The sequence below is a fragment of the Bombina bombina genome, chromosome 3 (genome assembly GCF_027579735.1).
Source record: "Bombina bombina isolate aBomBom1 chromosome 3, aBomBom1.pri, whole genome shotgun sequence".
NCBI classification, from domain to species: domain Eukaryota; kingdom Metazoa; phylum Chordata; class Amphibia; order Anura; family Bombinatoridae; genus Bombina; species Bombina bombina.
Genome location: NC_069501.1, coordinates 160,399,356 through 160,422,107, shown reverse-complemented (window position 1 = coordinate 160,422,107; position 22,752 = coordinate 160,399,356).

Here is a 22,752-nt window from a genome sequence, read left to right as displayed (position 1 = left end):
CTTATCTATCTAAAAGGATGGGACCCTCTTTTTGTCCACAACAAAGTAAACTTGTCAAACCACATCCATCTGCGATTCAACTGTCATCCATTGTACTGGTGCTTTATATATTAATAAGCTCAATTGGTAAAGGATGTTTGATTATGAAGTTGTATATTTTGTGACATTTATGGGTATATTTGATATTGTAATAATGTTTTTAATAAGGCTTTTTTATGCAAAATAGTGTATGTGTTTGTTTAAATAAATGAAGGGACTGGGAATAGTTGAAAATGTTAGCTCATGGATAAATAACTGGATAAAAGACAGGGAGTAACAATTAGTAGTAAACAGATCATACTCAGATTGGACAAAGGTAATCAGTGGAGTCCCCCATGGATCAGTACTGGGCCCTGTCCTTTTTAATATGTTTATTAATGACTTGGAGCAAGGATTAAATAGCAAAATCTCTGTTTTTGCAGATGATACAAAGTTGTGTAAGGTTATTAGTTCAGTGCAGGATGAAATTGCTTTACAAGGGTGATCTACAAAAATTAGAAGAATGGACAGGTAAATGGAAAATGAGATTTAATAATAGAAAATATAAGGATCTACATTTTGGAAGATCAAACAGTCAACCTATTATTTAAATGGCACTAGACTTAGCAAAACAGAAGAGGAAAGGGATTTGGGAGTACTTATAGATAACAAGCTAAAGATGGGTACGCAATGCAGGCCAGCAGCTTCTAAGGCTAATAAGGTACTAGCATGTATTAACCCTTGGTCTACTGACAGGGTCCAGTGGATCCTGTAGGTAGTTTGTGTTGTGTTTTTTAATGGAATTTATTATTATTATTATTTGATAAGAACTTATGACTTTTTTACTGCTAATTAGACAGTTATAAATCCGAAAGCATTATTTTGTTGTATTTACACTTTTCCTGTAAATTCAAATTATAGCATTGTACCCTGGAAGGGTCCATCTGATCTATGTTGCTCTTCAATGGTTTCTCCATTATGACTCATCAAGTCACATGATTACTGTACTGCACTCTGTGAGCCATTTTCAGTCTGCAAGTTAGGACATGTTTCTGCATGTTAGGACTTGCTCTCTTAGCTTTTGAAGATTTGTTATGCTTTCCTAACTTGGTGGTGTAATTTTATCATGGCTCGTAAATGCCTCAGTAATGAAGAAATACTTACGGCTAGATTACGAGTTGTGCGTTAAGGTAAAAAAGCAGCGTTAAGAGGTCCTAATGCTACTTTTTTACGCCCACTGCTATTACGAGTCTTGAAGGTTTAGGGTCACCGCACACTTCTTTGGCCTTACCGCAAAACGACTTACGTAAACTTTGTAAAGTCTTTTTTCTATGGGACTTCCATAGCGCTGATATTACGAGTCTGTCCTGGGAAGCTAAAAAGTGAGCGGTACACCCTACCCTGTCAAGATCCGTAACGCATTTAAAAGTCAGTAGTTAAGAGTTTTATGGTACAACGCCGTAACATAAAACTCATAACTAAAGTGCTAAAAAGTACACTAACACCCATAAACTACCTATCAACCCATAAACCGAGGCCCTACCGCATCGCAAACACTATAATACATTTTTTAACCCCTAATCTGCTGCTCCGGACACCGCCGCCACCTACTTTATATTTATGAACCCCTAATCTGCTGCCCCCAACATCGTTGACACCTACATTATATTTATTAATCCCTAATCTGCCGCCTCCAATGTCGCCGCAACCTACCTACACTTATTAACCCCTAATCTGCCACCCCCAACGTCGCTGCCACTATGCTTAACCATGCCACAATGGTTATATTTTATAACATGTTGGATGTTAGTGCTATCAATGCCTACATTATCTGGATTTCGCTAAAACCAGACTGGAATGCAAGTAAATTGCACAAAGAAGGTTTTTCTTAAACATCTTGGGAAAGCACTGGCTGGAGTATCTGAGGGGCCTGACATTCCTCTAACTTCTACCTCTAAAGTACCACCAAGAAAGAAAGCACGTTGCAGTATCTGCCCTAACAGCAAAGACAGAAAAACTCAAACAGTGTGTTGTGTGTGCAAAAAAATGTATGTCAAGAACATCTGAAAGTGGTGTGTTTGAACTGTGGACAGTGAAACTTTTTCATCATATTAGCATAACTTTTCTAACTACCTATGCCCTACACCTACATATCAAAATTTTTATCATTATCTGTGAGTTTATGTGCAAAACAATATAAAATGAAATACGCTTCACAGTGCTAAAAATATGGAGAATACAGTTTATTATCACTAAATGATTAAGCATTTCTTAGTATTTCATGATTATTCAATATTTTACTAGCTAAAATTATAATCAAAATTCATAATTTCCCTGTTTCACAATAAAAATAATTATACTAAAACTTGATGCAACATTTATTCATTATATGTACCAAACTATAGAACAGGGTCCATTGGACCCTGGTGGTGCAAGGTGGTACAAAAAAAAATATGGTAGACCGAGGGTTAAAAGAGGCATTGATGCAAGGGAGGAAAGCACAATTCGGTCACTAAATAAATCCTTGGTAAGACCTCACCTTGAGTATGGAGTGCAGTTCTGGGGATCAATCTCAAAAAATAAATTGCAGACTTAGAAAAAGTTCAGAGAAGGGCCACAAAACTAAGGGTAATGGAGAACTTAAGCTATGAGGAGAGGTTATCCAAACTGGATCTGTTTTCTCTGGAAAAAAATGCTATTGAGAGGTGACATGATTACTTTATATAAATATTTTCAAGGCCCATATACAGAGATGGAAGAAGCTCGGTTTATTCCAAGAAAATTGTTTGTGACAAGAGGTTACAATTTAAGGCTGGAGAAAAGGAGATTTTAATCTCCTGCAACATAAACGTTATATGGGTGGTGGTTAGGTAATTAGGTTAGGGGAGCTTAGGGATTAAAAATGTATTTTAGCACTTATCTACAATGTTTAAAGTAGTGTGCATTCTCAAGTATGATGCATATTCTTTTAAGTATTGTATAAAAATTTATATGTATTTGATTTTTCTTGTATTTATTATTGTACACATAAAAAATATTTTTTTAAATGTATATTTATGTTAAAAAGTCATTAGTATTACAATTGTATAATTACACAACAGGCATGCACTTATGTAATACTATAATTAGAATGTCTTTTATAACAAATATATGTCATGACCCGATCATTGCTGTGTGGCCGTGGCTCCCGGATCTCTCTGTATGCCTAGCAACGTGACGCGACTTTCCTGTGTATGCCCCCCTATGTTACTGGGCTTTAAATATTCAGCGGGACTTCTCTCTGGTGCCCGTTTGTTGGATAGCGTTTCCTGCTTTCTGCTTCTTGGGTCTGTGAGTGTTTGCTCTCCTTCTTGCCTGCTAAAATTGGATATTTGACGATTGCTTTGCCTGACCACTCTGCTGCATCATCATTAAACCGACTTAAAAGGACATGAACCATTTCTTTGCCTGATCACTCTGCTGCCTCATTCTTATACCTGCTTAAAGGGACATTAACCAATGCTTTGCCTGACCACTCTACTGCCTCATCCTTAAACCTGCCTAAAGGGACATTAAACATTGCTTTGTCTGACCACTCTACTGCCTCATTCTTAAACCTGCTTAAAGGGACATTGACCATTGCTTTACCTGACCACTCTGTTGCCTCATCCATAAACCTGCTAAAAGGGACATTGACCATTGCTTTGCCTGACCACTCTGCCGCCTCATCCCCTGTCTGCTTTAAAGTGATACTGACCTCTGCTTTGCCTGACAACTCTAACAGATCATCCTCTGCCTGCTATAAAGTGAAACTGACCTCTGCTTTGCCAGACCACTCTAACAGATCATCCTCTGCCTGCTTTAAAGTGATACTGACCTCTGCTTTGCCTGACCACTCTAACGGAACACCCTCAACCTGCTTTAAGTTTCTGTACCTTGTATTCCCTCATCTCATCTAGAGACTGTTCCATGACCCTGCATCATCTGTGAGTACACAGTTTTTCTTTTTCCGCATAATAACTGTTTTATTTCTTTCCTGGGAGGGTCACGTCCTGGTTTCATCTCAGTGTGCTAGCATGTGTATATAATATCACTCTAGCAGTTGGGTCTAATCCTGGATTGATTCTATATGGCTGACAGAACAAATGGGCCATAATATTGACCCCGCTGAGCTATCCTTGGCCGTGGCCCACCAGGGACAATTGCTGGGATCTCATTCTTCACATTTGCAATCCCTGGACTCCAAACTGGATCAGATAACTGCTTTACTACAAAGTCTGGATGCTCCAATCCAATCCAACCCTACCTCACTGGCTTTGCCTCCCTCTTCCGTTCCAGCAACCCTTCCACAAGGGCAAATTGACCCCAGGATACCCCTTCCTGACAAATATGATGGTAACCCCCGAAGACTGTCAGGGTTTCTTGAAACAATGCCGCCTTCATTTTCACAACAGTGCTGCACTGTTTTCTACACCTTCGGCTAGGATAACATTTCTTATATCCTTGATGAAAGGAAAAGCCCTGGCCTGGGTATCTCCCTTGTTGGGAAAGAATGATCCTATTCTTCAGGATGTAGATTCCTTCCTGTCCGTATTTTTGACTGTGTGTGGGAGATCCTCAGCTGCAGAATCCTGTCTTTTAGACCTACATCAGGGAACCCAGTATCTGGCACAAAATGCAATTGAATTCTTGGAATCAGGGTGCTTTTAGAACGGCTTTTCGTAAGGGTCTCTCTGAACGCCTCAAAGACGAACTAGTATATCGGGATCTCCCAGAATCCCTAGAAGATCTAATCAATCTTAGAGATAATCAACTTTTTGCCAAGATGGAAAAATGTTCTTTTCACCAGGACTCCGTTCCCTTCCTAGGATATGTAATATCTAAAACAGGCTTCGAAATGGATCCAACTAAACTTAATGCCATAATCAAATGGCCTAGACCTGACTCCCTTAAGGCTCTCCAGCATTTCCTGGGCTTCGCCAGTTACTACAGGAAGTTTATTAAAGGTTTTGCCACCATTACGGCACCCCTTACTTCTCTGACAAAAAAGGGGCAAAACTGCAAAGAATGGTCTCCCAATGCTATTCAGGCTTTTGATTCTCTTAAAAGGGCTTTTGTTTCTGCACCCATTCTTTGTCATCCTAATCCTGAATACCAGTTTATCCGTGAAGTGGATGCTTCCTCAGTAGCTGCAAAAGCAGTCCTTTCTCAACGTATTCCTGAGTCGGGCAAGATACATCCCGCCGGTTTCTTCTCCAAGAAGTTCACCTCTTATGAATTAAACTATGATGTAGGCAACAAGGAGTTGTTGGCCATCAAAATGGCCTTAGACAAATGGAGACACTAGTTAGAAGGTACTATTCAACCCGTCTCGATCCTTACTGATTATAAGAATCTACTTTATCTACAGAAAGCCAAAGTCTAAATTCCCTGCAAGCATGATGGTCCTTGTATTTATACCGGTTCCACTATGTTTTATCCTACATTCCTGGCACAAAGAATATCAAGGATGATGCTTTGTCAAGGCAATTCCAATCCACTAATTCTCCGGAATCTGGCAATATTCTCTATCCTCATGAGATCATAGCTCAACTATCAGTCTCTACCATACAAGAGTTACAAGCTGCTCAACAGGACCTTCCTTCCACTTGCAAACCCCCTGTTGGTCTACTCTTTGTTCCTAAGCACCACCGATCTAAATTGTTACCTTTGGCTCATGAAAATCCCCTTTCCGGACATCCTGGTATCAGCAATACTATTTGGAACTGTAAGCAACATGTCTGGTGGCCCTCCTTAACTTGTGATGTTAAAGATTACGTTTCTGCTTGCACTGTATGTGCATCCAACAAGATACCACGTCATCTACATTCTGGCTTGCTCCAACCTCTCCTTATTACTCATCAGCCTTGGACTCATTTATCCATGGATTTCATTACTGATCGCCCTCTCTCAGCAGGAAACAATACTGTTTGGGTTATAGTCGACAGATTCACTAAATCAGCCCATTTTGTTCCATTGTCTGGTTTACCCTCTGTTAAAACTATTTCTAAACTTTTTATTCAGCATGTAGTGAGACTGCATGGTTTCCCACTTGATATTGTCTCTGACAGAGGGGTTCAGTTTGTTTCACGATTCTGGAAATCTCTTTGTAAATAATTTGGTACTTCCATCTCTTTATCTACATCTCATCACCCACAGTCCAATGCCCAAACCGAGAGGGTCAACCAGTGCTTGGAAACATATCTTAGGAATCATGTGGACCTTCTCCACTCTAACTGGATCCACTACTTTCATCTTGCTGAATTGACTCACAATGCCCAATACAACACTTCTCTTAAAACCTCACCCTTTAAAGCAGCATACAGATTTCAACCTAGAACTTTCCCACTTTGTACCTCCTCTACAGAAATCCCCGCTGCAGATCTCTCTGTCCGCAGACTTTGTCAGCATTGGCGAAAAATCCGCCTTCTCCTCACCAAAGCTTTTAACCAACATAAATTATAAATTCTATGCTGTTTGCAAATAAAAGAAGGTCCCCAAGTATCGTCCTGGAGACAAGGTTTGGGTTTCTACACGTCATCTTCGTCTCAAGCAACCTTCTACTAAACTGGGACCCCGCTATGTAGGTCCTTTCCGGATCTTGATTCAGGTTTGCTCTACTGCTTATCGTATTAAACTTCATAAGACTCTTAAAGCTCATCCAGTTTTTCACATCTCTCTTCTTAAACCAGTCACTTTTAATAGGTATTCCAAACCTGAGACAAATCCTCCACTTCTTCTGGTTCTTGGACAATCTGAGTTTGAAGTTAGTCAGATCATAGATTCCAGACTTCATAGCAAGTCTTTGTATTATCCACTAGAAAGGTTATCCTGTCACAGAACGGTCTTGGGAACCGGCTCGTCAAGTTCATGCTCCTGCTTTAATTAAAGCTTTTCATAAGGCTCATCCTTCCAAACCTAGTCCTATCCCCTGAAGGGGTTGTTGAGGAGGGGGTGCTGTCATGACCCGATCATTGCCGTGTCGCTGCGGCTCCTGGATCTCTCTGTATTCGTCGTGTCACGTTGCCTATCAACGTGATGCAGCCTTCCTGTGTACGCCCCCCCCCCACGTCACTCGGCTTTAAATCTTCTCCCTCGGTGCCCATTTGTAGGATAGCATTTCCTGCTTCTTGAGTCTGTGAGTGTTTGCTCTCCTTCCTGCCTGCTAAAATTGGATATTTGACCATTGCTTTGCCTGACCACTCTTCTGCCTCATCCTTAAACCTGCTTAAAGGGACATTAACCATTTCTTTGCCTGACCACTCTGCTGCCTCATCCTTAAACCTGCTTAAAGGGACATTAACCATTGCTTTGTCTGACCACTATACTGCCTCATCCTTAACCTGCTTAAAGGAACATTGACCATTGCTTTGCCTGACCACTCTGTTGCCTCATCCTTAAACCTACTTAAAGGGACATAGAAACATAGAAACATAGATATTGACGGCAGATAAGAGCCATAGGCCCAGCAAGTCTGCCCGACCTTACCTAACAGTATAAACTTATCTAGTTCGTAGGATAGCCCTATGCTTGTCCCATGCATTTTTAAAGTCCCCCACAGTGTTTGTTGCTACTACCTCTTGAGGAAGTTTATTCCATAAATCAATCACTCTTTCTGTAAAGAAGTGCTTCCTCAAATTACTCCTGAATCTACTACCCTTTAGCTTGAGCTCATGACCCCTTGTTCTTGAATTTTCCATTTTATGTAAAATACCCACAGCCTCAGTTTTACTAAACCCTTTAATGTACTTGAAAGTTGCTATCATATCACCTCTTTCCCTTCTCTCCTCTAAGCTATACATATTTAGGTAATTGAGCCTATCCTGGTAAGTTTTATTTTTTAGACCATGTACCATTTTGGTAGCCCTCCTTTGCACAGATTCAAGTTTGTTAATATCCTTCTGAAGATATGGTCTCCAGAACTGCACACAATACTCAAGATGAGGCCTAACTAATGATCTATAAAGTGGCATAAGAACCTTACTATTTCTGCTGCAAATACCTCTACCAATACATCCAAGCATTCTGCTAGCCTTACTCGCTGCATTACTACATTGTTTACTAAGTTTTAAATAATCTGAAATAATAATTCCCAAGTCCTGTTCCAGTGACCATTGGTTTGCCTGACCACTCTGCTGCCTCATCCCCTGCCTGCTTTAAAGTGATACTGACCTTTTCTTTGCATGACCACTCTAACGGATCATCCTCTGCCTGCTATAAAGTGATAATGACCTCTGCTTTGCCTGACCACTCTAACGGATCACCCTCTACCTGCTTTAAAGTGATACTGACCTCTGCTTTGCCTGACCACTCTAACGGAACACCCTCAACCTGCTTTAAGTTTATGTACCTTGTACTCCCTCATCTCATCTAGAGACTGTTCTGTGACCCTGCATCATCTGTGAGTACACAGTTTTTCTTTTTCCGCATAATAACTGTTTTGTTTCTTTCCTGAGTGGTTCACATTCTGGTTTCCTCTCAGTGTGCTAGCGTGTGTTTATAATATCACTGTAACAGTTGGGTCTAATCCTGGACTGATTCTATATGACTGACAATATATATATTTAAAATACATTTTATATTTAAAATAATTAACACAACAAGCAAGAATATCTACATTTTAATTTATATCCAATACATAAACTAATATTTATTATACATGCATTTTATTTAAAACATTGTAGCTATAATATATTTTGGCCTTGCATTTATACTCAATATTTAAAATGGTATGCATTGCCATGTATATTGCATATTATTTTAAGTATTGCATGTAAATTAAAATGTATGTTAGCTTTTTGTTTTTACTAGTGATAACATAGATATATATGTTAGCATGTATTTATGATATAGTTGTCAGTAGCAATCAATTATATTTTTACATAACAGGCATGCAGTTATGTAGAACTATAATTCTAAGTATACTGCATTTAATAATAAATAATAAACACAAAAAGCAACACTAACTACATTATTCTTTCTACATAACAATGAATAATTTTGAATATTGAATACTTATGTGTAGGGCCTTAGCATCTACAGTTAGTATTATGTTATGGCAGTTTAGGGGTCAACGTTTAAATGAAATGTATAGTCATGTATAATGCATATAGTTTAAAGTATTTTATATATCTATAGAGTAAAAGGTATTTAATGTTCCTTTCTTTTATTTTAAACATAAATGTATATATATATATTCAAATGTATATTTATGCTTGAAATACTAAACACAGCAATCAACAATAAATCCCTTTTAAGATATATACAATACTTAAAAAAATCTACATTGTACATGACAATGCATATTTTGTCAAGGAGATATGGTAAACACCGGAGGACCGGCAAAATCTTGCTCCTGGAACTATATGTTGTCGGCAATTTGATGAGGCATCTGGGCATACCACTTGTTTGGGGGTTCTTCTTTCTGGGAGGAATAGGGAACCAGAATAGGAGTGTCCCCTATTCTCCTCAGAAGGTAGCAGCCCCAAACAAGTGGTATCCGCAGGTTCCTCATCAAATTGCCGACAACAAACTAAAAGGGCAACTTGATCCCCTGCACCCTGCTCGATCGGCATCCCTTTTAAGAAGTGTCAGACGGGGCTCAATTTCAGTCTGGCGCATAGTTCCAGGAGCCCAGCCAGGCCAATGAGGTTTTGCCGGCACTCCAGTGCTTGGCTGCTGGCATTTAGCTCATCTCCATGACACATCACTTAAACATTGTTTATAATTTTAGTGACATAGCTCCTGTAGTTATAATTGGGAGGTTTACTATTTAATATAGTTTATTATAGTTAGGTATTTTTCAGAGAGAAGGCAGTATGTGGGAGTTAGCTGGGGCATTCCAGTAGAGTGTAGGTTAGACATTACGTAAGTATAGACAAAGTTAGGGACTTAGCTGGGCGTTCCAGGGGTGTGTAGGTTAGGCTTGATGTAGGTGTAGGCAGTCAGGGGAAGTTAGCTGATGTAGGTGTAGGCAGTTAGTGGGAGGTAGTGAGGCAGTGTAGGGGGAGTGTAAAATTAGATGTGATGTAGGTATAGACATTCAGGAGCAGGGTGTGCTATTGGGAGTAAGCTGCACTTTGATACTGACATATCAACCCCAGTGTGATGTTTAAGTAAGTGAAGTTCTGGTTTCAAGGAGGGTAGCAGCTATGTTTGTCTCACCAGCTATCAGCTGTGGAGACTACATTACCTGAGGTAGTTAGCATAGGTGTAGTACAACTTAGGGCACACTATCTGCGTCTTATAGGCCAACTCCAAATGACCCCCCCCTTCCCGGGTCACAGCAAAATGCAGATTAGCGGCTATCTTGGCAATGTGGGTGGTGAAGTCATGCTCCCATTGACTTCTAGGGGAGAGACATCTCCCTTCACAGTCATTTCTTGGCCACTCCCTTTGTCAATGTTTTGAATATTGTGCTCTCTATCTGAATCATTAAAGTTTATTTTGACTTAAAGGGACAATCAAGTCCAAAAAAAACTTTCATGATTCAGATAGGGCATGTAATTTTAAACAACTTTCCAATTTAATTTTATCACCAATTTTGCTTTGTTCTCTTGGTATTCTTAGTTGAAATCTAAATCTAGGAGGTTCATATGCTAATTTCTTAGACCTTGAAGGCCACTTCTAAGCTGAATGAATTTTGCAGCTCTTGGATGATCACTTTCAAAGCCTGGAACAACAGCTCAATTCAGTGTTCTCTGTTATGCCGAGACTGGATCAATGTGGTACTGTGAAACTAGATCACACTAGTAATACTCACCTCTGCACTGATGTTTCCAGGGAACTCGATCATCAGAGCATGGAGGCTTACGAACAGGATGAGATGCTGTTTTTACAGGCCCACGGATTTAAGTTTAGTGCCCTTGTGAGCATGGCTGGGAAGCCTGATGAGATTCACACACATGTATTACATGCAGAGCAGCGTTACTCTATTAACCCCTAAACCGCCACCCTCTCGCATCGCAAATAGTATATTACACCTATTAACCCCTAAGCTGCCGTCCACCCACATCGTTGACACTAAAATAAACCTATTAAACCCTAAACCGCCGCCCCTTACTTTGCCAACACTATAATAAAGTATTAACCCCTAAACTGCCACCCTCCCGCATCTCAAATACTATATTACACCTATTTACCCTTAAACCTCCAGCCCCCCCACATCTCAACTAATAAACCAAACCTATTAACCCCTAAACAACCAGCCCCTCACATTGTAACTAATAAACAAAACCTATTAACCCCAAAACCACTGACTACCCACATTACAAAAAACTAAATTAAACTATTAACCCCTAAATCTAACACCCCCTAACTTTAAATTAAAAGTTACAATATAACTATCTTAAAATATATATAAACTTTCCAGTGAAATATAAGGAAATCCTAAGATTATTATTATAATAATAATTATTATTGTAATAATAATCTTAGGATTATTATTATTATTATAATAAATAATTATTATAAGACTATAAATTAACCTAACATTACTATTCTAATAAAATAAACTACCAATTAAAAATTCTAAATAAAATGATTAAAAAAACTAACACTACGGAAAAAAACCCCTAAATTACACATTTAACCCCTTAATGACCGGACCATTTTTCAATTTTCTTACCCTTAATGACAATGGCTATTTTTACATTTCTGCAGTGTTTGTGTTTAGCTGTAATTTTCCTCTTACTCATTTACTGTACCCACACATATTATATACCGTTTTTCTCGCCATTAAATGGACTTTCTAAAGATACCATTATTTTCATCATATCTTATAATTTACTATAAAAAAATATAAAATATGAGGAAAAAATTGAAAAAAAACACACTTTTTCTAACTTTTACCCCCAAAATCTGTTACACATCTACAACCACCAAAATACACCCATTCTAAATAGTTTCTAAATTTTGTCCCAAGTTTAGAAATACCCAATGTTTACATGTTCTTTGCTTTTTTTGCAAGTTATAGGGCCATAAATACAAGTAGCACTTTGCTATTTCAAAACCACTTTTTTTCAAAATTAGCGCTAGTTACATTGGAACACTAATATCTTTCAGGAATCCCTGAATATCCCTTGACATGTACATATTTATATTTAGAAGACATCCCAAAGCATTGATCTAGACCCATTTTGGTATATTTCATGCCACCATTTCACCGCCAAATCTGATCAAATAAAAAAAATTGTTCACTTTTTCACAATTTTTTTCACTAACTTTAGGTTTCTCGCTGAATTTATTTACAAACAACTTGTGCAATTATGGCATAAATGGTTGTAAATACTTCTATGGGATCCCCTTTGTTCAGAAATAGCAGACCTATATGGATTTGGCGTTGCTTTTTGGTAATTAGAAGGCAGCTAAATGCCGCTGCACACCACACGTGTATTATGCCCAGCCGTGAAGGGGTTAATTAGGGAACTTGTAGGGAGCTTTTAGGTTTAATTTTAGCTTTAGTGTAGTGTAGTAGACAACTCAAATTATTGATATAGGCCCATTTTGGTATATTTAATGCCACCATTTCACCACCAAATACAATCAAATAAAAAAAAAAACTTAAATTTTTCACAATTTTAGGTTTCTCACTGAAATTATTTACAAACAGCTTGTGCAATTATGGCACAAATGGTTGTAAATGCTTCTCTGGGATCCCCTTTGTTCAGAAATAGCAGACATATATGGCTTTGGTGTTGCTTTTTGGTAATAATAAGGCTGTTAAATACTGCTGCGCACCACACTTGTAATATGCCCAGCAGTTAAGGGGTTAATTAGGTAGCTTGTGGGGTTAATTTTTAGCTTTAGTGTAGAGATCAGCCTCCACTTGACACATCCCACCCCCTGATCCCCCCCCTGACCCCCCTCAAACAGCTCTCTTCCCTCCCCACCTCACAATTGTCACCGCCATCTTAAGTACTGGCAGAAAGTCTGCCAGTACTGAAATAAAAAAAAAAATTTTTTTTTTTTTTTATTTTTTTGCATAAAGTCTGCAGTGATAGATCCCCCCTTACCCCACAACCTCCCTGATCCCCCCATACATCTTTCTAACCCTCCCCCTCTGTCTATTTGCCGCCATCTTGGGTACTGGCAGCTGTCTGCCAGTACCCAATTTGCCCCCCAAAATAGTTTTTTTTTAACTTTTTAAATATAAAATATTTGTCTGGAGTGTAGCTGGCCCCCTTAAATAATCTTCAACCCTCCCCCTCCCAGATCCCTTATTAAACAACCGAGATGCCACTGCATCTAGATCGATCGGTTGTTTTTTTCAATGGGCTGTAAATTTGGACACCCGCCCCCCGCCCCCCCCCTCCGCAACCGCCAGACCGGCAGCATGTTGTGAGAAGGAATGATCGGTTAAATAGTAACATCTAGATGTGAGGCTAAGTTAATGCAGCTCCCACCCGCCAACACATTTGAATAAATACATAGCCGATGCAGATGGGGCCACAGAGTGGCCCTTTCTGCATCGGTATGTAAAATGGGGGATTGTAGTGATGCCTCAATATTGAGGCATCACTACAATCCCTTGTAAGCAGCTGGAAGCGATCATGATCGCTTCCAGCACTTAAGACAACAGAGGACGTACCAGGTACGTCAACTGTCATTAAGGGAAGTTTTTTCAATGACGTACCTGGTACGTCCTCTGGTTAAATAAACCTAATACTATGATTTTTTTTTAAATCTAACATTACAAAACCCCCCACTAAAAATACAACCCCCCCCCCCACTAAGATTAAAAAAAAACGAAATTATCCAAAATACAAAAAATAACAACTTATCTAATAGCCCTTTAAAAACAAAAAAGCCCCCCAAATTAAAAACTCCCCCAAACCTAACAATAAATTACCAATAGCCCTTAAAAGGGCCTTTTGTAGGGCATTGTCATAAATTAAACAGCTTTTTTACCTAAAATTATTACAAAGTCCCCCCTAAAAGTAACTCCCCCACGCAACCAACCCCCCAAAATAAAAAAACCTAAGTCTAAAAAAATCCTAAGCTACCCATTGCCCCTCAAGGGGCATTTGTATGGGCATTGCCCTTAAAGTGCATTCAGCTCTTATACTGCCTTTCAAAATCTACTCACGGTTCCTGAAGTCCAGACATCCATCTTCACCCAGACAGCGAGAAGTCTTCATCCAGGCGCCGACATCTTGATCCATCGCGGGGGCATCTTCTTTCTTCATCCCGATGTCGAGGAACTGTGGCAGTGCGGAACTGTGGAGGAACGGAGCATCTTTGCCGACGGCATGGACATCCAGCGTGGAGGATCCTTTCATTCCTATTGGCTGACATTTTCAAATCAGCCAATAGGATGAGAGCTGCTGAAATCCTATTGGCTGTTCAAATCAGCCAATAGGATTTCAGTAGCTCTCATCCTATTGGCTGATTTGAAAATGTCAGCCAAAATGAATGCAAGGTACCCCATTTTTAAACGGGTACCTTGCATTCAAGCTTCAGTGTACGGCGATGATCGTATGAAGAGGATCCTCCACGCTGGATGTTCGTGCCGCCGGCAAAGATGCTCCGTGCTTCCACAGCTCCGCGCCTCCACAGCTTTGCGACACTGGGATGAAGAAGGAAGATACCACCGTGATGGATCAAGATGTCACTGCCTGGATGAACACTTCTTGCCGCCTGGAAGGACTATTGGTAGTTTATTGTTAGGTTAGGGGGTGTTTTTATTTTCGGGGGCTTTTTTATTTTTATAGGGCTATTAGATTAGGTGTAAATTTTATTATTTTGAATAATTTAGTTTATTATTTTTTGTAATCTTAGAGTTTTTTATATTTCGAATTTTAGTGTTTATTATTTTTTGTATTGAAAAAATAAAATGTTATTTTTTTTTAAATTGTATTCATAGTTCTAGGATTATTTAATATTATAATGTTAGGTTTTTTATTTTTTGATTATTTTATTTATTTAAAATAGTAATGTTAGTTTAATTTATAGTTTAAACAGATTTTTTTTATTTCACAGGTAAGGTTTTTTTATTTATTTATTTAAAGATAGTTATATTGTAAGTTTAATTTAAAGATTGGGGGTGTTAAGTTTAGGGGTTAATATTTTAATTTAGTGTGTTGCAATGTGGGGGTGCTGGCGGTTTAGGGGTTAATATGTTTTGTTTAGTCTTTGCAATGTGGGGGGCTGGCAGTTTAGGGGTTAACAGATTTAGTTTAATGATACCAATTTGGGGGGCTGGCAGTTTAGGGGGTTAATCATTTTATTTAGTGTTGGCGCTGTTGGGGTGGCAGTTTAGAGGTTAATAGCTTTAATTAGTGTTGGCGATGTCGGATGTGGCAGTTTAGGGGTTAATAATTGTATTTAGTGTCGGTGATGTCAGGTGTGGCGGTTTAGAGGGTAATAATTTTTTTTAGTGTTGGTAATGTCGGGGCGGCGGTTTAGGGGTTAATCATTTTATTTAGTGTCGGCAATGTCACGGTAGGCGGATTAGGGGTGTTTAGACTAGGAGTTTATTTTAGGGTGTTAGGTTTTAATGTAATTTTCTTTTCCCCAGAGACATCAATGAGGTTGCGTTATGACGATTTGCCATTCCGCGATCGCAGGTGTTAGATTTTTTCTAACACTCTTTCTCCATTGATGTCTACGGGGGAAAGCGTGCACAAGTACGTAAACTCAGCCCTTGGCTTTCGTGCAGAATGGAGCTTATCGCACCATAACGCATAGTACAAAGAGGTTTTTCAGTAACTCGCAATGGCAGCGCTATGAAAAGTGCAATACCGCAACATTTTTTGCGTTCTTTACGCACCTGGTATAGCGCAAAATTCGTAATCTAAGGGTATATTTGTTAGTAAATACATAGGCCAAAAGTGCCTACTAAATATGATCAACTTAACTATCTCTAGCACTATATAAAGCAGCTTACTCTTTATATGAGAGAAGGCTTATTTAAATTGCCTTTCCTATATAAATATACCTTCTAGACTCAACATTATATAGGTGATACATAATTAACCTCTTATAAACAAGTTTTAGGTTTTCTAGTTATCTTATTAAGCTGTCATATTTTCAATGTGGTGTAGAAGGTGCCAGACAACTCCTGACTGATTATACAACAATGCATATGTGGAAATTTTGCTCAAGAGATTTAAATATAATCCTTATAGTGATGTCGCGAACTTAAAATTTTCAGTTCGCGAACGGCGAACACGAACTTCCACAAATGTTCACGAACAGGCAAACCGGGCGAACCACCATAGACTTCAATAGACAGGCGAATTTTAAAACCCACAGGGACTCTTTCTGGCCACAATAGTGATGGAAAAGTTGTTTCAAGGGGACTAACACTGGGACTGTGGCATGCCTGAGTGGGATCCATGGCAAAACTCCCACGGAAAATTACATAGTTGATGCAGAGTCTGGTTTTAATCCATAAAGGGCATAAATCACCTAACATTCCTAAATTGTTTGGAATAACGTGCTTTAAAACATCAGGTATGATGTTGTATCGATCAGGTAGTGTAAGGGTTATGCCCGCTTCACAGTGACAGACAAAACTCCCCATTTAACGCACCACAAACAACTGCAAACAGTCCATTTGCACAACCGCAAACTCCCCATTTGCACAAGGTTGGACCTGAGCTCTGCAATGACGGCATTCTGGTGGTGGCAACAGCATGCGTTGATTGGCGTGCTGTCTGGCTGACCCCGGGTGCTGATGCATGCTGTCTGACTGTGCCACTAGCTCTTTGCGATGACCTCCCCCTGCTTCAAACTCGACTTGTCCTCCTCTCTGTCTCCCCATCTGAACTTTCCCCCTGTTCTTCTTCTCTTCTAGCGGGCACCCACATGACATCCACGGACGCATCGTCATCATCAACCACTTCACTTGTATCTGACAACTCAGCAAAGGAAGCAGCAGCGGGTACAACATCATCATCATCACACCGTACATCCATGTGTGTAATGCTGCCTGACTGAGACATATCCCTGTTATCTACATCCTCTGGCAATAATGGTTGCGCATCACTCATTTCTTCCAACTGATGTGTAAATAACTCCTCTGACAGATCAAGTGAAGCGGCTGTGGTGCTAGTGTTGGTGGTGGCGGCAGGCGGGCGAGTGGTAACTTGAGAGGTGCCCGAAGCTAAGCTGGAGGAGGATGGTGCGTCAAGGTTCCGAGCGGAAGCTGTAGAAGATTGGGTGTCCTATGTTAGCCAGTCAACTATGTCCTCAGAACTTTTCGAGTTCAGGGTACGTGGCCTCTGAACACTGGGCATTATTCTAGGGCCAAAGGGAATCACAGCACCACGACGGCCCCTGCGGGGTGGCCTGCCTCTACCTGTCATTTTTTTTCGATTAGTGGTACTATGCGTGCAAGCTACTGTGACAACAGATATGAGTGGCACTGTGTACTGGCAGAAGTTGGCAGAGTAGACACTGTAGGCCTGACACACACGCTTGCAGACAACTAACTGCTATTCAATCTATTACAGTGAAAATTTAATTTTTTTTTTAAATGTACACTACTGTTACACCAGATATGAGTTGCACTGGTGTGACACTGTGCCCTGGCAGGCCCTGAAACGCACACGTGTGAAGGAAACTGACTGCTATTATTTCACAGTCAAATTTCTAGGTTTTTTTTTTAATGTTCACTACTGTTACACCAGATATGAGTTGCACTGGTGTGACACTGTGCCCTGGCAGGCCCTGAAACGCACACGTGTGAAGGAAACTGACTGCTATTATTTCACAGTCAAAAAAGTGTTGTTTTTTTTAAATCTACACTACTGTTACACCAGATATGACAGAATACACACAAACAGTGCACAGCTCCACAGTATCACAGGTGCAGGTGGTAAGAGGGACTGTCAACCTCTATAATATGTAGAAAAGTAGAAAATCCACAGCACCACGATAAATTTTCAATGCTTTATTGGAACATCTTTATCCCATGCAGGTACAAAGTAGGTAGGCAGCAACATTTCGGGATGTTATCCCTTAATCATGCTAATGAGCCTCATCTGTTTGAGGTGCATTTATAGGCCTACATATTAACCCCATGTATAATGTTACAAAGTGAATTCTATCACTTAACACCACCACCTAGTGGTTACAAAAATTATTACAATGTTAAACACATAAACAAAGTTAAAAACAATATACAATATACCTATTCATATGTTGTTAAAATACATATAATTTTTACCAATACTTGATTTTTACAAAGCAATTCATTCTCTAAGGACCATTGCAATATTTTATAATACATAAGTATATATTACAGAAACACTTTGAAGTCCAGCTCTCTATTAATACCTTTAGGAATTAAAGCATCCAATTTATGTATCCAGTATGACTCCTTTTGTTTTAATATGGTTTCCCTATTGCCCCCTCTTCTTAAATTATCCACTCCATCAATTATTTGCCACCTTAACTGACTTATGTTGTGGCCTGCACTCAAAAAGTGACATGATACAGGGGCTTCTTGGTCCCCACATCTAATATTGGATCTGTGTTGACTCATCCTATCTCGTACCCTTCTGGTGGTCTCACCGATATAGATTTTGGAACATGTATAAAAATTGTTAATGCTAAATTTTTTCCCTGTTTGAGGGTGTTGAAATTCTGTCCCTTTAATGACTGCACTACAAGTTGCACAGCCCAAACAAGGAAAGGTTCGATAACTCTTTTTAGTTATGTATTTCTGTTTCTTCCTTGATCCTAAATCATTTCTAACTAGAATATCTCCCAGATTTTGGACCCTGCGGTATGCCATCATTGGTGGGTTTTTAAAGGATACAACATCCATATTACAGTTTTTCAAAATATGCCAGTGTCTGGATATAATGTTTCTAATTTCTCTACTAATGGGGTTAAACTGTGTTACACATACTACCCTCTCGTCATTCTCTTTCTTAGAAACACTAATTCCTTTTTCCTCTGGCTCCTGAACCCTTTTAATCTCACTCTCAATCAATTTCACAGGGTATCCCCTTTGTATGAATTTATCCCCCATTTCTTGTAGTCTATTTTTGACTAGGGACTCTTCATTAACTATCCTTTTCACTCTTTTAAATTGGCTACGTGGTAGGGAATTTTTTAAGGGTTCATTATGAAAGCTCTCATACCTTAGCAAAGTATTTCTGTCTGTTTCCTTTTGATGTAAATCAATCTTAAAATTACAAGTTTCCTTATTAATACGTATTACTGTGTCCAAGAATACCACCTTTTCTTCATTGAAGGTCAATGTGAATTTTAAATTATTAACAGCCAAGTTTAATTCTTCAACAAATGCCAATAGGGTACCAACGTCGCCCCACCACACACCAAATATATCATCTATGAAGCGCCACCATGACGCTCCATGTTTAAGGAACAACTCATTTTCATATACAAATTTTTCTTCAACACTGTTCATAAATATATTGGCGTATGCTGGGGCGATGTTGGACCCCATGGCTGTGCCTCTTATTTGGAGAAACCAATCGTCTTGAAACAGGAAATAATTGTTATATAATACCATTCTTAACAAACTCTCAAAGAATAGTATTTGACCTCATTATATAATGTGGAATTTCTAAGTGCCAAAAGGCATGCACCTATGCCACTCTCATGGTTAATTACCGTATATAGACTACTTACATCAAGTGTATACAAAATACATTTTGCTTTACCCAATGGTAAACCTTTTAATTTTTCAATGAAATCATTTGTATCTTTAATGTATGATGTTATTTTCTGTACCTCTGGCTGCAAAATCCTATCCAGATAAGTAGCTATATTAGTAAAGACAGACTCTACACCTGCCACAATCGGCCGCCCAGGGGGTTGTGATAGATTTTTATGTACTTTTGGGACTGTATAAAAGATTGGCGTTTTAGAATATTCACTTAGTTTTTTATCTATAATGCCAATCTTAAATGCCCAGTTTAACACTCTTTTTATTTCTGCCTGTATTTTAATCACTGGGTTACTCTGTAATGGCTTATAGGTATTAGCATCCCCCAATTGTTGTTTAATTTCTGTTACATAATAGTTGGTATCTAAAACTACGGTGGCTCCCCCCTTGTCGGCTCTCCTTATCAAAATATCTTTTTCTTTAAGTGTATCTATGGCTTTTTTCTGTAGTGCTGTTAAATTTGGTTTATATCTCTTAGATTTTTTTGAATAAATGCTGTTGTAATTAGCCTTTAATTTCATCACATCACATTTAACCAATTCAATGTAAGTTTCCACACTATTATTACCCTGGGTTGGTATGTAAGTACTTTTCTTATATAAACCAGTAGATTTTAAAGTTAGCATATTCCCTCTAGGTATAACAGTGTTATTAATCATTTGTGGACTCTCATTAAACATACATTTTAATCTTAGTGTCCGAAAAAATCTGTATAGGTCTTTCTCTAATTCAAAAAAGTTAATGTCTTTTACCGGACAAAATGACAATCCTTTCTCTAATGTCTCGTACTCACTGTCTTGTAGAGTCTTACTTGAGATATTAATCACAGTGGGCTCTTCTTTTTCGCCTTTTTGGCTTTCCTCCTCGGCTGATATCTGCGGTCTTTCTCCATGCCGCTTGTGTTTGCGGCCGCCTCGGTGGCGCTTCCTGATGACGTCAGCGATTCGTCGCTCGACTCTAAAAAACTTTGCCCATCCGACGATTCAGTACTGCTGACTCTGTGAACTTCTCTTTGCCTTGGTTTCGATTGGCCCTCTGTGTTTTACCAGCCCCTCTTCTCCTCCAATGTGTAGGCTCACATCTCCATCTGTAGACATGCCCCTGGAGGTAATCCATTTCATCTCGCTGGAATTTTAACCTCTTCTGTTCCTACAGCTCTTTCTTCAAGGTATTAATTTTATCGTCGACTTCCTTTATTTTTTTATCAAATTCGTTAACACTATGATGTCGTAAGAACATTTATTTAATATTGCCTCAAACTTCTCACAATATTGTGGATTGTCCTTAAGTAGAGTAGGTTGTGTAGACATGTGTAATCCTCTTGGGATCCTTTTCACCCTAAAGTATTCAGCAAGGGTAATCGCATGTAGTTCCCATATCATATTTTTTCTTTTTAACCTCTCATATTCTTGTCCGCTTTTTTCTTTTGGGGCTTCTTTAAGAAAATCCCTAGATCCACTAATGAGAGTGGTAATCCTGGCCGCATCAACATCTGAATAGGTAAAGGTCTTTATACCGTCAGCTTTGGGTATTGCATCCATTATATCCAGACACAACAATTACCTGGAGCAGGTAAACACCATTGACAGTCTGTTATATCACAGAATACACACAAACAGTGCACAGCTCCACAGGTATCACAGGTGCAGGTGGTAAGAGGGACTGTCAACCTCTATAATATGTAGAAAAGTAGAAAATGTTTATGTGTTTAACATTGTAATAATTTTTGTAACCACTAGGTGGTGGTGTTAAGTGATAGAATTCACTTTGTAACATTATACATGGGGTTAATATGTAGGCCTATAAATGCACCTCAAACAGATGAGGCTCATTAGCATGATTAAGGGATAACATCCCGAAACGTTGCTGCCTACCTACTTTGTACCTGCATGGGATAAAGATGTTCCAATAAAGCATTGAAAATGTATCGTGGTGCTGTGGATTTTCTACTTTGTTACACCAGATATGAGTTGCACTGGTGTGACACTGTGCCCTGGCAGGCCCTGAAACGCACACGCGTGAAGGAAACTGACTGCTATTATTTCACAGTCAAATTTCTATTTTTTTTTTTAATGTACACTACTGTTACACCAGATATGAGTTGCACTGGTGTGACACTGTGCCCTGGCAGGCCCTGAAACGCACACGTGTGAAGGAAACTGACTGCTATTATTTCACAGTCAAATTTCTAGTTGTTTTTTTTAACCCCTTAATGACCGAGGACGTACGCCATACGTCCTCAGAAAAAATACAGTTAACGCCTGAGGACGTATGGCGTACGTCCTCGGTTTGGAAAGAAAGCTGGAAGCGATCCTGATCGCTTCCAGCTGCTTTCCGGTTATTGCAGCATGCCTCGATATCGAGGCATCCTGCAATAACAATTTTTACCCGCATTCGTTGGTGGGTGGGAGCTGAAGTGGGAGGCGGGTGGGCGGCCATAGATGTGGTCCTTGTCAGAGAGGGGGGCGGGATCGGGGACGGGATCGCCCGGGGCGCGCGCACGTGCACGGGAGGAGGCGGACGGGCGCGTGCACGGGGAGGGAGCGGGTGGGAACCACTACACTACAGAAAAAAATGTTTTTATAACTGGGAGAAAGGGGTGCAAAATATTTAGTACTTGGGAATCTAAGTGATCTGGGTGCGGGTGGGGGATTGGTCTTGGGGGGGGGGGGAAGTTACACTACAGAAAAATGAAATAAAAATAAAAAAAAACATTTTATTTGTAAACTGGGTACTGGCAGACAGCTGCCAGTACCCAATATGGCCCCCAATAAGGCAGAGGGGGAGGGTTAGGAAGCTGTTTTGGGGGGAGCAGGGAGGTTGGGGGCTAAGGGGGGATCCTACACAACAGCATATGTAAATATGCTAAAAAATATATATAAGAAAAAAAGATACCTTTTATTTTAGTACTGGCAGACTTTCTGCCAATACTTAAGATGGAGGGCGCAATTGTGGGGTGGGGGAGGGAAGAGAGCTCTTTGGGAGGGATCAGGGGGTCTGATGTGTCAGGTGGGAAGCTGATCTCTACACTAAAGCTAAAATTAACCCTGCAAGCTCCCTACAAGCTACCT